This window comes from Poromitra crassiceps (assembly GCF_964638095.1).
Source record: "Poromitra crassiceps genome assembly, chromosome: 5".
Taxonomy (NCBI): Eukaryota; Metazoa; Chordata; class Actinopteri; order Beryciformes; family Melamphaidae; genus Poromitra; species Poromitra crassiceps.
Genome location: NC_139642.1, coordinates 28,344,821 through 28,360,132, shown reverse-complemented (window position 1 = coordinate 28,360,132; position 15,312 = coordinate 28,344,821). Strand labels below are relative to the sequence as shown.

General features: G+C 42.8%; 1 protein-coding gene across 1 annotated transcript in view; it reads left to right on the top strand.

Moving 5' to 3' along the window:
- Positions 1-15,312, top strand: part of ttc12 (tetratricopeptide repeat domain 12) — a gene marked incomplete at its 5' end in the record, with an annotated part of 37,057 nt that overhangs the window by 1,019 nt on the left and 20,726 nt on the right.

Here is a 15,312-nt window from a genome sequence, read left to right as displayed (position 1 = left end):
CATGCCACCGTACAGTCAACTCGTGCTTGGTAATCAAACAGCTTTCTTGAGGGACATTAAGTCTCTCTTACTAAGGATTGGAATGTATAGTACATTACATTATGTCATTTAGCAGACATTTTTATCCAAAGCAATATTAGATACAGTAGTTGGATAGAAATAGTTCCATCATGAATTGCCAGGTCCTGATTCTCTAAGAGTTTCCTCTTGGTATTTTAAATACTCACATTAGGTGATTTCGGTGGTAGGAGGTTAAGTGAAAAGTCACGCATACATTTTAGTTTGCCACCCCTATTTTCAGAGGTGGATTTATGAGACAAAGGGAGTTGCTAAAGTGCTACTGAGGGGTACACTCACTGTGACAGTGCCATGTTGACACCTTCAAAACAAATGTTTAGGTGATTATAGGGTGAATTTGGGGACTTTAGTGTTGATATAAATGACTAAGTCCATTAACTGCAGGGCAGTATACATGTAAAGTTAGTGACAGCATCATTATACCAGGCTCTATCTTAGGGACCCCCCTGAGCTCTTGGGGCCCTGGGCATGTCCCGGGTGGCCTGTTCAGTAAACCATCCATGCTTATTAAAGGGCATGGGCATTTTGGGGGAACAAGGGGGTAAGGGAAGGTCCTCTACACAGGGGTGTCAGACTCATTTTAGTCCACGGGCCACATGTGACCCAATTTGGTGTCAAGGGCCAGACAATGAAAATCAATAATCAATAATAACCTATAAATGACAAAACCTCAAAATGTTCCCGTTTATCTTAGTGTAAAGAATTACAGGTACAACCCTACTGTATGTAGGGTTATCTCAGATACCATCAAGCACAATCGGGTGTAGTCGAGGGTAAACGCAAGTAAACGCAATTTACCCACCCCTTTGAAATGAGGCAGATAATTTACTCACCTATTTTCAGATCCACTGTATCAATCAATGAGGGCAAACTACTCACCGTGGATACCCCGTTTACCCACCTCTGTATTTATCACTACACCCCTGATTACAATTGATGGCAACTGTGCAATTCTCTATAGTCAAGCAAAGGTAATGAAAATAGCTGACCTAGTGATTAATACAGATGAATAGGCAACTTAATTGAACTTGCTCCTGAAACCTGGTACCTCTTAGCCTTCACAAGTGCATCACATTGGATTGAAGGACCTCTCAGTGCAATTTTCACACTTTGCAAAGTCATCCTTTGGGCCGCATTGGACCCTTTGGGGGGCCGGATCTGGCCCCCGGGCCGCATGTTTGACACCCCTGCTCTACAGTATGTGAGATCTTTTTTTTGATGTTATGAATGCTTTTGGTAGAAGCAGAAAAAAAATCAAACATGTCCAACAAAGTGTCAGATTGCTCTTTATTGATTATAGCTCGGCTTTGAATACAATTGTACCATCAAAACTGGTGTTGAAACTCAGGGGTCTTGGTCTGGGCTGCTCTATCTGTAACTGGCTATTTGATTTTCTGACAGGCAGGCCCCCAGTCTGTGGGTATAGGTAAAACACACTCATCTAAAATATTCACCAGGACCGGTGCGCCCCAGGGCTGCTGCCTCAGTCCTCTATTGTACAGTCTGTTCACTTATGCCTGTATTGCCAAATACAAAAATAACATCATCATAAAATTCGCAGATGACACCACAGTGATTGGACTAATAACCGACAGTGACAAGAAGGCCCTATAGTGCCAGAATAACAACCTATATCTAAACATCAGTAAGATCAAAGAAATCATTGTTGACTTCAGGAAGTCCAGTTTCCATTCCTGTTTCCATCACCGTTCATCTGCTGATATTGTCGATAGTGTCAGATTCCTGTGCATACACATCACAGACACAGTCACATGGTATCTCAACACCAACTGCATCCTCAAGAAAGCACAGCAGAGACTGTACTTTCTGAGGCACCTCAAGAGATTTGGCTTGAGTACCAAAGTGCTTGTGAATTTCTATCGCTGCAACATTGAGTGTTCTGACAGGTTTGTATCGCAGTGTGGTTTAGCAACCTGACTGCCCAGGACTGCAGACGGTTACAAAGGACTGTGAAGACAGCAGCTAAAACCTTCAGCACAGAACTGCCACAACTCCATAACATCTACACCACTCGCTGTAAAAAGAAAGCTCAGAACACCAGCCACCACGCCCATGCCATGTTCTCACTTCTCCCATCCAAAAAACTTTACTGTTATTATTATATTATATTATATTTGTGTACTGTGGTTATGTACTGTATATACAGTGTATACTGCCCTGTGATGTGACTGTGTAGCCTACATTGTTATGTAGGTTTACACATTTTTCTTTTTTTGTTGGTCCTTGTGGTCCTTGTGGTTAAGGCATAAGAATTTCATTGTATTTATTACATATGACAATAAAGTTGAACTTGAACTATATATTTTCACACTGCAGAGATGCTGCTGGTGAAACAAACTAACAGTTGTTAGATTGTTGTTTTTCTCATTTTTGGGCAACATTTATTTTTGGATAGTTGATTGACTTTAATTTTCCTTTTTTCAGTGATCTTTCATTTTTTATATTACTTCAAATCTTAGTTCATCACAAAAAAACACAATCATCTTGATAGATTTGCCTTTATTGCAACAAAATGGACAATTATTCATAGTTTTCTGCTCAGACAGTTGTACATGTTTGTCTTTCAACACAACTGTGCATGCAGGGGTTTTAAGTGGGTTCCTGGGGACTGTTTATTCGGGCTAGGTCAGAGGAAGTATACACAGACACACACACACACACACACACACACACACACACACACACACACACACACACACACATGTGCGCGCGCGCACACACACACCTATGCACAAACACAGCTGGGTCTCATCAGTGGTGCCGTTAGTCCATGATTACATAAAGATTAGCAGGGATTCCAATAGACGAATGCCAGCGAAAAATGGCAACTTCATGCCCCTGTGGCTTTGAGGGCGACGACAATGATGATCAAAATTATTCCACAGACAAGTCCGATGACGTTAAGGGTCTTGGCTGTCCTTGATGCATCCATAGCTATAGCCGAGTCACCAACAGCATTTGCATTTTGTGCCTTTAACAAGAAATGGCTTTGATTAGTTTTCATTAAAGTGGCATTCAGTTTGCTAAATATATATGAAGAAATGTGATTATATAACATTTTAACCAATTTAAGTCAAATAAATCCATCAAGCTATCAAGAGAAAACCTAGAGCTGTTCTATATAGTTAAATATAAATAACTTTTCTATAGCTTTTATAACTCAGTGACTCATTTTCACTGTAAGTCTAACATTTATGATCAGGAAAATTTATATTCATGTAAAATCAAGTGGGCTGCAAAACACCTACAGTTCTCTTACAATCCAGGAGAAGATAGCAGGAAGATGGGGTGGGGGGGGGGGGGTGACTATGAGACTATGAGTTTGGTATTCAGCAAAGATAACTTACCTTACAGGAGCAGATAATAGCAGCAATCCCCAGAGGCAGACAGCAGCACAAAGTGTTGAAAATGGACCATCCTAGGTAGGATGGGGCAGCAACACGGGACTGGCCTTCCATAGTGGCTGTATGTCTCAGTTGAAATGGTCAGTGGTGATGCTGAAGTTTGTTGTGCAATGTTATGTGGAAAACCAGAAAGACATGTCTATATGTAGAGAACAGAACCTCTTTGGACGTCACAGTAACTTGGATTTGGCCTATTGGTGATGACCTAGAGAGGGAGGAGAGAGCAGCAAAGAAGCAGAAACTTCTCATATTACAAGTTTGCAACTATCAAGGGGAGCAAGGGCGTAGGTTTGATTTGGAAAGTTGTGGGGACATTTGGCAAGGGGTCCACACACGCCCTAGGGGGGTCCGGGAGCATGCCCCCCTGGAAGAAAATGTTGTACATTGTAAAGTAAAATGCATCAATCTGGTGCACTTTGAGAGTAAAATGAAGAGGGTAGATCTATGTAATAACTACACACATCACATTAATATCCTCTTTATTATGATGTGGCTTTACAATGATAAAATCCTGGACCCCACCCTCTCCTTCGATCCCCACGTCAGCTCCGTTGTCAAAACCTCATATTTCCATCTCCGCAATATCGCCAAAGTCAGACACTGCCTCTCCCCCCCTGCTGCTCAATCCCTCATTCATGCCTTCATCTCCTCCCGCCTCGACTATTGCAACTCCCTCCTCACCGGCATCACCTCCCGTTCCCTCCATAGACTCCAGATGGTTCAAAACTCAGCCGCCCGCCTGCTCACTCACACCCGGTCCCGCGATCACATCACCCCTGTCCTCCACTCTCTCCACTGGCTCCCCGTCAAGCAATGTATTGACTTCAAACTACTCCTCCTCACCTTCAAAGCCCTCCACAGCCTAGCCCCCCCTACCTGACTGACCTCCTCATCCCCCATCGCCCCTCCCGTACACTCCGATCCTCTTCTACTGCCACCCTCATCATCCCCCCATCCAGACTCAAAACCTTTGGTGACCGTGCTTTCTCCTGCGCCGCACCCCGACTTTGGAACTCCCTCCCCCAGACCATCCGAGACTCTCCCTCACTCCCCACTTTCAAAACCCGACTTAAAACCTACCTGTTCTCCCAAGCCTACAACCTCCCCTACCCCCTGACCACCTCCTCCTAACCACCACCCACCGCCTCCCCCTCCTTCCCCCTCCCCCCCCTGCCCCCCCCTCCTGTTCTCTTCCTCTCCTCTGCTTCTCCATACAACCTTGCCCTGAATCGCCACTGTTATTTGTACCTGTTACCTGTATCTGTTGCCTGTTGCCTGTTTCTGTTGCTTGTCTTTTGTTTACTCTTGAGCGTCTTTGGGTTCTGAAAAGCGCTATATACAATAAATGAATTATTATTATTATTATTATTATTAAAAAAAAAAAATGTCTCCCTATGTATTCTGCATACATTAAGAACATTCACATATCCAAAAACAAAGACTGAACCAACATATATCTTTGGAGGACTCTCTCTCCATTTATTTAATGACCAAACAGCAGCACAGCAGCAACAACCATATTTATAATGTGCTGTAGCTTATATATTCAGAAAATCAGAACCACACATGTGCCTATTCCAACAGCAGAACATTCCGGCACAGCAGCTAAATCAGAGGTGCCCAAATTCTTTCGTATGAAGGGCCAAAAATTAATCTAGATGGAACGGCCGTGGGCCAAAAATAAATTTTATGTGAAATTACATTAGATTAAAATGTATTATAATTACAATTTACGTTCTAAATCAAAAATAAATTCTCAAAATAATAAAAACGTTATCAGACCTTTTATTAAAAACGTATATTAAAGTTAGATCTAGACTTGATTGAAAAGAAAACAGCTTAAACATTTTCAAAGGGAAAGACACCTTTCTAAAGTGCATGCAACTCAAAGTGTGTAGCACTAACCCTACCCAGAACTCATTCTCATTCAGATATCTTGAGGTGAGAGGTCAAGGGACCCCTTTGAAAATGGCCATGCCAATTTTTTCCCTCGCCAGAATTTAGCCCAACTTTGGAGCATTATTTTCCCCCCTTCCCGACAGGGTACAGTAGGTTGACCTGGTTGATACCAACCAGATTCCTTAGGTCTTCTAGTTTCATATGGTATACGAATCATCATGCTAGCTTTCAAAATCAGTCTGCCACAGCATCCGAACGACAATAATATCAATCGTGGATTTTCGGGCCCACCCAAAAAGTGGTGTGGACAATTTGAGCTCCTCAGAAAAGTGGGTGGGACATGTCCCACCCGTCCAACCCTAAACCTACACCCATGAATGGGAGTCATGTCTGCCTTTGCGGCCTCCTTTTGCATTCCATTTAAAACATAACTGAAGTCATATTGCACTTGGTAAATTGTGAATCAAGAGAATGCAATTCTACTAGTTTATTTATTTTCCTTGAATCAATCAATAAATTTGAGAAAAATAATAACAATGCACTCACCGGAGGCTCATTGGATCAAGCTCCTTGAAAAGAGTGTGAAACGATCCACTGGTATGTCTTTTAAGTAGAAGCAGGGTATGAACGCGCACTCTCCGTCTTATGTGCAGTTTTCCGGGTGCAAGGCTCACAGAAGTTCAAAATAGGGAAAAAAACAGCCAGCACTCCAATGTCCTTTTACTAGGAACTTTTATTAGTCCATAACAGCAACGCACAGTATCACACGGACGCGTTTCGACATTAAGCCGTCCTCAGCGTGTATCACAACGCTCATACACGCTGAGGACGGCTTACGTCGAAACGCGTCCGTGTCTGTGCGTTGCTGTTATGGACTAATAAAAGTTCCTAGTAAAAGGACATTGGAGTGATGTCTTTTAAGTAGCCAGTCCTTCACCCACATACGTTTAACTTTTTTTTCATGTTGTGTTTTTTCCTCCTCCTCCTCCAACATATCCATGAGTATTAATGCACTAATAGCTCTCTTCCTATTCTCGGGGCCCGGGACAGCCATATTTTATCTAACAAAGTAGCTAGCTAGCTACATGTAGCCAACCAGCCAGCCAGTGCCAGAAGAAAAACCGATACAACACCTCCGAGTCCGAATTGATATTTTCCAGCGAGAAAACGATATGAAATACGATACAAAGATGCAGAATGACAATTCTCACTTGAAAAAAAGAAGAAAACGATACAATAGATGAAAAATGACCAATCTAGCTAGCTAGTTTTGCTGGAAGAAACTGCCAAGTTGCACGAGACTTGATTATTTTTGAATTGCTTTGTGTAACTGTGAAGTTGCATGGAAATTGGGTTGCATGCAACTTGCAACCTGCAAAAGTATTTTGTTTACCATCTGAAAACATTAGTTCTGGCTGTGCTTTTCCTTGGTGCTTGTACAAACTGTATGATAGTGCTGTCATCATTAGGTGAAGGGGAAAAAATGCAAATTGAACTTGCTTGATTAACCAATACTGTGTGGAGGGCCACATATAGTATAGTTTGAGAGAGAAGCCGAGGGCCACTTAAAATCTGTCCGCGGGCTGCAATTTGCCCCAGGGCCAGACTTTGGACATGCCTGCGTTACAGGGATCAGCTGGGGTGTGTTCAATAGCTATGAAAACAGTGTGCACTCTTTTGCTATGGTTCCCAGGTTGAACGTACATGTTTCCTCGCATGATTCATTGCACCACTGTTGCCATTTAAATAAACATTTTGCTGCGTGTGGTTGGGGCTGAACTCAACCCCTATCCTGACAATGTGCTCTTGGTGCGACTCTGTGAGATGAAATCCCCAGGGGGCTGAGAAGGAGGAGGGAGGCGATGGTTAACGAAGATGAGATATAACGTTACAATTTACAAATACACGGTTTCTATCAAGAGTTAATAGCTGCCAGCTTCCAGTTGGACAGGAGTTGCAGTGAGAGTGACGGCATGATGATGAAAGGAGGGGGGAGTCACTATTGACGTGAACGATATTATGGTGCGACCCTGGACATATTATGGTGCGACCCTGGATATATTATGGTGCGACCCTGGACATATTAGGGTGCGACCCTGGACATTACAGTCTAACGTGTGCAGCCCAGACATCAAACCGTTACAGTCTCCAATCATATTAACACAACACACACACCTCCACCCATTGTTCTCCCTGCAGTTACTTCCCCTTCCTCCCCTCATCTTGACCTCCCTACATCAGACACAGAGCTGAGTGGCTCACTGTTCGCTTCGTTTTATTAATATTGAACGTGTTGCGTGTCCAATTTGCACCAATTCTGACACTGCACGTCCTTGGGGGGTCCCCAGCAACACAGCTGCCAAGTGTGAAGTTGATCGCACAAACGGTTCTTGAGATGTACGAAGGACACACACACAGACACACACACACACACACACACACCTCACTATATAGGCTAGTTACTGTAGTTGAAGATATTCAATTTGCAACCATTTTTAAGATAATTTTAACGATCCCAATCATAATCGTAATAATTGCTATTTCCATAGGGTTATGGTTTGCAAAAAAACAATCGTGTTCATTCATTCTACATTATGTCAAGCCAAACCTATCTTTTCAAGGCAAATTATGGATCCAAGATGTCTTCTGCACTTTGCCCATAAAGAGGAAGAAGGAGGAGAGCCGCAAGAACAAGAGATAACGGGACTTCTTTGCCTCTTCTTTTGAGTGAGCCACAGTTCATGAACTTGCTGTAATATTTGTCTCTGTGCATCGGGCAAACATGTACTGTCTCATAATAGAGATCATTGAACAGACATTGTATGTTTCCCTCAAGCTGTCACACATGCGGGCATCTTCATGTCTTCACGTCAAAACAGGAAATATTAATGTCAAACAAATTAATTTGTAGCTTTGTCGTGCAGCGCTGGAGTGGTGTTTCTCTTCTGTAGATAGCCACAGTGGGGAGATCTGAGCTATGAGTGGAGAGTGAGACAGATAAAAGAGCACTCAATCAAGGACAGCATTGTGCCATGAGTATCTGTCTCACAGTGTCTTCCCATGAGGCACGACACCATCATGGCATTCAGTGTGGTTGGATTCTGGTCTTTCAAATGTCAAATGAAACAGCCCCATACATTCCATTCTATTCCAAGCATGACTATAATGGCAGCTTGTATTGTCTCTTTACCACATCTACGGTGCAGTGCTGTGGAAATGATTCTGATGCATCAACAGCAGCTGAACACTGTGCGCAAATTTCTAACTGTTTTGTAGGCTTTTATGAATGACAAATTGTTCTCTTCAACATTTTTGAATTTGTCCTGTATAATTTGATTTGCCATTCTCACACGCTTCATGGTTCTCATCACTTGCAGTGTCCTTCCTTGAAGCCTGTCTAGTGTCTAGTGATGTGTGTCTCGTCTTCTTGTCTCGCCTGCTATTTAAAGACTTTGGAAACATGTCAACGTGGAATGTGTGAGACGACACTAGACAGGGACTTGGCTCCTTGTCTAACAGCGAGAAGGTCCTGGGTTTGAAACCCACTCCATCCGGATCCTTCCTTAGTGGAGTTTGCATGTTCTCCCCCGTGTTCGTGCGGGATTCTGCCGGTTGCTCTGGTTTCCTCCTTGCACATCTGGAATCCCTCATCCTTTATGTTGCTTCACAAAGCATAGCGACCTTTGAGGGGAAAGGTCACGTCTCCAATTCCATTAGGACATTCCAGTCAACACAAGAATTCCTCAGAGTTTTGTGTATTGAGCACACTATAAGTAACTCACAGCTCAATGGGTGTCCTCATTCGACACCATAAATCAACTGTTGCATGTGACCAGCCCTGCTCCGCCACTGAAGATAGTGCACCCCGGAGGGGGAGACGGCGACCTGGGTGGGGGACGAACAGCGGATGTGATGTTGGATAGGAAAATGTGCAGGACATTTACTCATCAGGTCCATCATAAATGTCCATTGAGATCTATTTCAATATAATTCCTGCTCTATAGACGGTTTTCACCAGAGCGCAACCCCACAGCACTTCCTTTTTCTCAGCATTCGGCAAACTGCAGAAATATTCACTCGACATCGTTACTTTTGTTTTCGCCGCTCAGCTGTATAGATGGTTTTCACGGAATGGTCAGTCCTGCACTTTTTTTTCTTTTATGTCCATAGCAAACACTGCAACAGGAAGTGAGCGGGGGTTCAATTTAGAATGTTTTTGTTGTCAAGTTAAAACCGTGGTGGACTCGTCCTTAGGCAATCCTGTGAAAGGATTCCTACACTGACAAAAATGCATTTTCAAATTTCAACCAATCAGGTGACAGTAGCCTGTATAAACCCACAGGCACTCGCCTCACCCTCATACCAGTCAATTCAGCTGACTGACGTGGAGGGGAGCAGCAGGTCTCAAGACCAGAGGGCTCTGATGGTGGTCATATAACCTACTACGGTATGTTATATATATAATGTATGTATTCCCACCATCTGGCATCCTCTGGTGGACTTGTTCTGACGATGGGGCCACGCTGGCCGGCCATTGGGTGTCCGGTCCCAAGGACAGCCGCCCAAGAGACTAGATCTAGGATCAAAGAGGGTCTCTTGGACATCAACAATGATCACAGAGCCCAACCCACTGAGCAGAATGCGGCCACACATGCCCTGTGTCCAGATAAGGAGCACAGAACCATAGAAGGAGCCCGACATGTCCCTCAGATAGGATCTGGTGAAAGGACAAGGCGATGCCCAATATATACCGCTGTGCATGATGTCCATCAAACTTGCCCTGCCAATCAGGGCTGTTGATGCAGCCACACCTCTGGTGGAGTGTGTGCGTGGCTGCTGTTTGCTAGTTGATTGTATTGTTAGTTTGATTCTTTGAGAAACCAAAACCAGGACTTTGTGGTGGCTGAGATGTGGTCCGTGTTATTGTAGGCTACAGTATTTAACCAAAGGTTCACCATCATGCATTGGGACTTGCATTAGCTTCAGATCATTTTAGGAAATGTATTTCAAAACTGTATAAGTAAAGGTCATGTTTGTGACGGTGATGATTAGGGTGTGTCAATTCATTGGGCGTCACTGTCAGAAATACAGGTGCATTGCTGTCAGCTATCCAAAGAGCCACTCTCTCTCCACACATGTAGCCTCCCAGGTACACTATGAGGCCATTTACACCTGAGTGCAGATCCTTGAAATAGCTCGCTACCAAGCTCTTGACACAGCAGGGCATGTGGAAGAACTCCATGGCTGATGTGGAACTGACCCATAGGCGTTGGCGAGGTCAAGCCCGATGACATGCAGGTCCGTCTTCTCGCTTTTGAAGTTGCTGGACTGACGGGGAGAGAAAGGATGAAAGTGATGTGCAGATTGGGGGAGGCAGCAGAGAGAGCCTCCTATTGGATATATGGAGTAGGAAGGAGGAGTTAAGCTGGAAGCTGCAGGAGGGAATGAGCAGTGAATTGGCCACTACTGCTGACCCGCCAACAGGAGAGTGTTATGGTTAAGGGTTGAAAGTTAACACTCAATGGCTGGGTTTCCCAAAAGCTTCTTAGCGCTAAGAAGCTTCTTTAACCCTTCTTAAGGCCCCCTTAAGAAGCAAACGCGTTTCCCAATTGCTTCTTAACCTAAGATGATCTTTCGTTACGAAGGCATGCATTTCCCAAAAGCTAACCTCGCGTCACCAGGCTCTTCTCGGTGAGAAAGAGCCTGGCTCCCGCCCACAATTGATTTTGTCACCCTACTGGTTCCGGCCTAGAGCCCGCCCTAGACCGGATGGCAGCGATTCTAGCTCGTCAACTTTCACGTTAACTTGACAATTTGACCCAAGTATCAGAACGGCAAACAACAAAACAAAAGATGGACGTACCGAAGTTCTTTTAGAAACATTGCGGATTCACAATCTCACATCTTTTAAGCCAATACAGAAGCTTTGCATCAGACAATTAATCGAGGGAAGAGACATCAAGCTAACAGCAACACAGATGTTTTTTGGCGCACTGCCTTCCGGTGTTCATTCTGGTTCCGTGGTTTACGCCCCATGACAAAAAGCGGGGTGGAAGGTGCCCAGACTACCCAAAAGCTAACCCTAACCCTAGCGCTAAGAAGCTTCTTTGACCCTTCTTAAGGCTCCCGTAAGAAGCCAACGAAGCCAACGCGTTTCCCGATTGCTTCTTAGCCTAAAATTATCTTCTGTTGAGAAGGCTGCGTTTCCCAAAAGCTTCTTAGCGCTAAGATGATCTTTCGTTAAGAAGGTTTTGTAAGAAGTGTCTGGGGCATTCTTAACACCTTCTTAATGACGAAACACTGGCAGATCCAGCCGCGTCAGGCAAAAGGAGATACTTGTGTCCACTGTTCCTCTTGTGTTTTTCCCTTTTTCCTTTCTTTCATGCACCCTTTAGTGTTTAAAATTGGGGAACACTTGAAAATCTCCCCTGTATGTATGGTTACTTGTGTTTAAATGTTTTACCGTAGACTATTATATTCCTCTAATCAGAATGGATTCCTTTTATAATAAGAATGTTGTGGATTTATATAGCACCTTTCACAGAACCCAAGGTCGCTTAAATTCTGTAGTGTTTCTCGCAATTTTGTTGTATGCTGTGTATATAAAGCAATTTGAACTGCAGTCCATGTCTGAAATAAATAATTTGGGAAACACTTCTTTGGAGCCTTCTTAACTCCTTAAGAAGCTTCTTAACTCCTTAAGAAGCTTCTTAACTCTTAAGAAGCTTCTTTGTTGGGAAACTCAGCCAATGACTGTTGGTAACCATCTGATGACATGAGCTCCTGGTCAAGGCTGCAGTCATTATGTAATGACTGAAGGAAAAGCATCCTATATGTACACTATATACTGTATATATATATATATATATATATATATATATATATATATATATATATATATATATATATATATATATATATATATATATATATATATATATATATATATATATAATGTTATAATGACAAACGTAACCATTGTCAAAGAGATATGTGATACACATCTCCACAGGTACACCTTGATTAGCCTATCAGAAGCTTCTAAAGCCATGACATAATTTTATGGAATCTCCCAAGCTATGCAGGCAGTCAACTTAGTGTATGTAAACTTCTGACACACTGGAATTGTGATATAGTGAATTATAAATTAAATAATCTGTCTGTAGAAATTGTTGAAGAAATACTAGTGTCATGAACAAAGTAGATGTCCTAACCGACTTGTCGGCTCTAGTTTGTTGTTAACATGAAATCTGTGGAGTGGTTAAAATGAGTTTTAATGACTTCAACCTGTGTAGGCGTAAACTTCCGATTTGAACTTTAAACATTCACTGGTCTGGCTCTCATTAACATTCCAGAGAAGGAGGTTCTTGCACCACACCGGAAGTTAATTGAACCCCCCCCCCCCCCTTAACCCTGTTAAGAAGGCATTTGGGAAACACTTCTTTGGAGCCTTCTTAACTCTTAAGAAGCTTCTTTGTTGGGAAACTCAGCCAATGACTGTTGGTAACCATCTGATGACATGAGCTCCTGGTCAAGGCTGCAGTCATTATGTAATGACTGAAGGAAAAGCATCCTAGGATGTATATGTACTGTATATATATATATATATATATATATATATATATATATATATCCGAGTTGAACTTTAAACATTCACTGGTCTGGCTCTCATTCACATTCCAGACGAGGAGGTTCTTGCACCACACAGGAAGTTAACTGAACCCCCCCCCCCCCCCCCCCCCCCCCCCACACACACACACACACACACACACAGCTGATGAAAGGAAAAAAAACATAATGTGTTGGTAATAAAACAGACACATCTATTAATAGGCTACAACCTACAACACTTTTAGGTGCCAGGGGCAGGGTCTGAATTTAACCATAGGGAGGCAGTGTTGAGCTATTGGTGAGAGAAAGTAACAGGAAGCGGCTGTTCATTGGCCTAGGACAGTGATTCTCTAAGAAGAGGCTGGTGACGCGAGGTTAGTGATTCTCAACCCTTTTCATCCATGACCCTAATTCAGTCCACATTAAATCCACAGATTTGATTAAATTTGATCTCTCTGATCCAAATCTGAGAATATTTTTTTATGGTCAGATGATTTTGTCCAGAATTAACTCCATAACTGTATATATAGAGAGAGATTATGATCAAAACAGTCATTCTACATTACATTACTACATCTATGTTCACTTCTTGTAAATTAAACACGTTTAACAATTCATCGGTTTTCTGGGGAGGCCCTGGAAGCCCCTCAAGGACCCCTGGTGCCCAGACCGCACATTGAGAAGCACTGGCCTAGGATTTAGCTAGGCCACTAGATGGTAATTAATTGAGGGAAAGGGCAAAAAATGTAAGAAATTCTTACATTTTTCCATTTTGCCCTTTATTTATAATGATTTTAATTAGATGGTTTATTCTTACTGAATTTAAAATCGTTATAAAGCTGCCCAGACGGCACTATTTGCAACTCTTTCACACATTTCTTATTTTGTAATATTATTCTTCAAAAGGTTTTACAGAAATGCACTTTTAGTAGCAAATTCTTTGGGCTGGAGCAAGCACGTGACCACCAAGGAGACAAATGCGGCCTTCAAGGGCTGTCGTAAAGATCCGTATTAAGGCCCAATTATACTCCATTTTCATCCGTAAATAAGGGCGTCCGTTTCAAACACTGGTTTCAAACGCTGTAATCGTCACTGCCCACATACTTCCATGCGTCTTTCACGTTGGTATCATGTTAAGCAATACATCCACCAGTGGGCAGTAGAGAGTCAAATGCATGAGTGTGTGTGTGGTTTTCCTCCGTTGGGCTCTGTCCGTCTCCGTCTCCGTCTTTAACGTTGAGTATAATTGGGCCTAGTGTGTGACGGACTGTGTGTATATGTGTGTGTTGGCAGTGGTTGGCAGGTAGGTATGTCAATTTGTTTTCGACCGCTGGCGGCGGTGCATGTTTTCAGTACTCGGAAGTAACATTACGAGGATCATGAAGGCAGCAAGAAGTTACCATGGTTACTCAAAACGCTGAAGCGAAACTTCAAGAAAAGGTAAAGTTAGCTTAGCCACGCTTAAGAAGAGCTGCCCTGTGGAAGAAAGCTGCATGATGGACCAGCTTGAAGACATCGAAAGTTTTGTGAAGAAAGCTGACAAAATAAGTGAGTAAACGTTATTGATGGAGCTTCTTCGTGCCAGAGTGAAGGTGCACATTAGCATATAACCTAATATACGAGGTATCAGTGTTGGTAAACAAAGAGCAGCACCTGCATTCCGTGTGAACTGATAGCTCATAATTATAATTATAATTATGCTGCTTTGACAGCATCGGTGTTCAAGTTTGCTGTCTGTTGTATGTCTATCTCAAGACAGATTTTCGATTTGCATAATTTCCTATGGATTCCCAGATTGACTGCCACCCTTATTGTGACCGCAGCAGTTATGAGTTATGCCAAACAAACGTTCTCAAAAACTCTCTCTCAAAAGCTATACATCACATCGCTTATATTTTGACATTATGTCTGAGTGAGAGCAGAAGTAGCTCAAGCCAGGCACTGATGCATAATAAAGGAGGCCTATATTACTATATCAGAAGATCACGCTATAGAACAAGACAGAACAATATGCATCCAACAGTAGTGTCTTGGTAATCCATAGAGGATTAATAATAGGAATATTCTACTGATACCATACAAACATACCCTAATTATATCGTTAGAATATAACTAAAGTCGCCATTGAATATCACAGGCACACTCCACTAGCCTACAGAGCAGGCTACGACACATAGGCTCCTATAGAGGAATATTCGATATAGAAGGGGAGGGGGGGGGGGGGGGTGGTAAGATAACTAAACTCACTGCCAAGAAACAGTGACATTGAGAAACCATGACATTATATGAATATTATAGT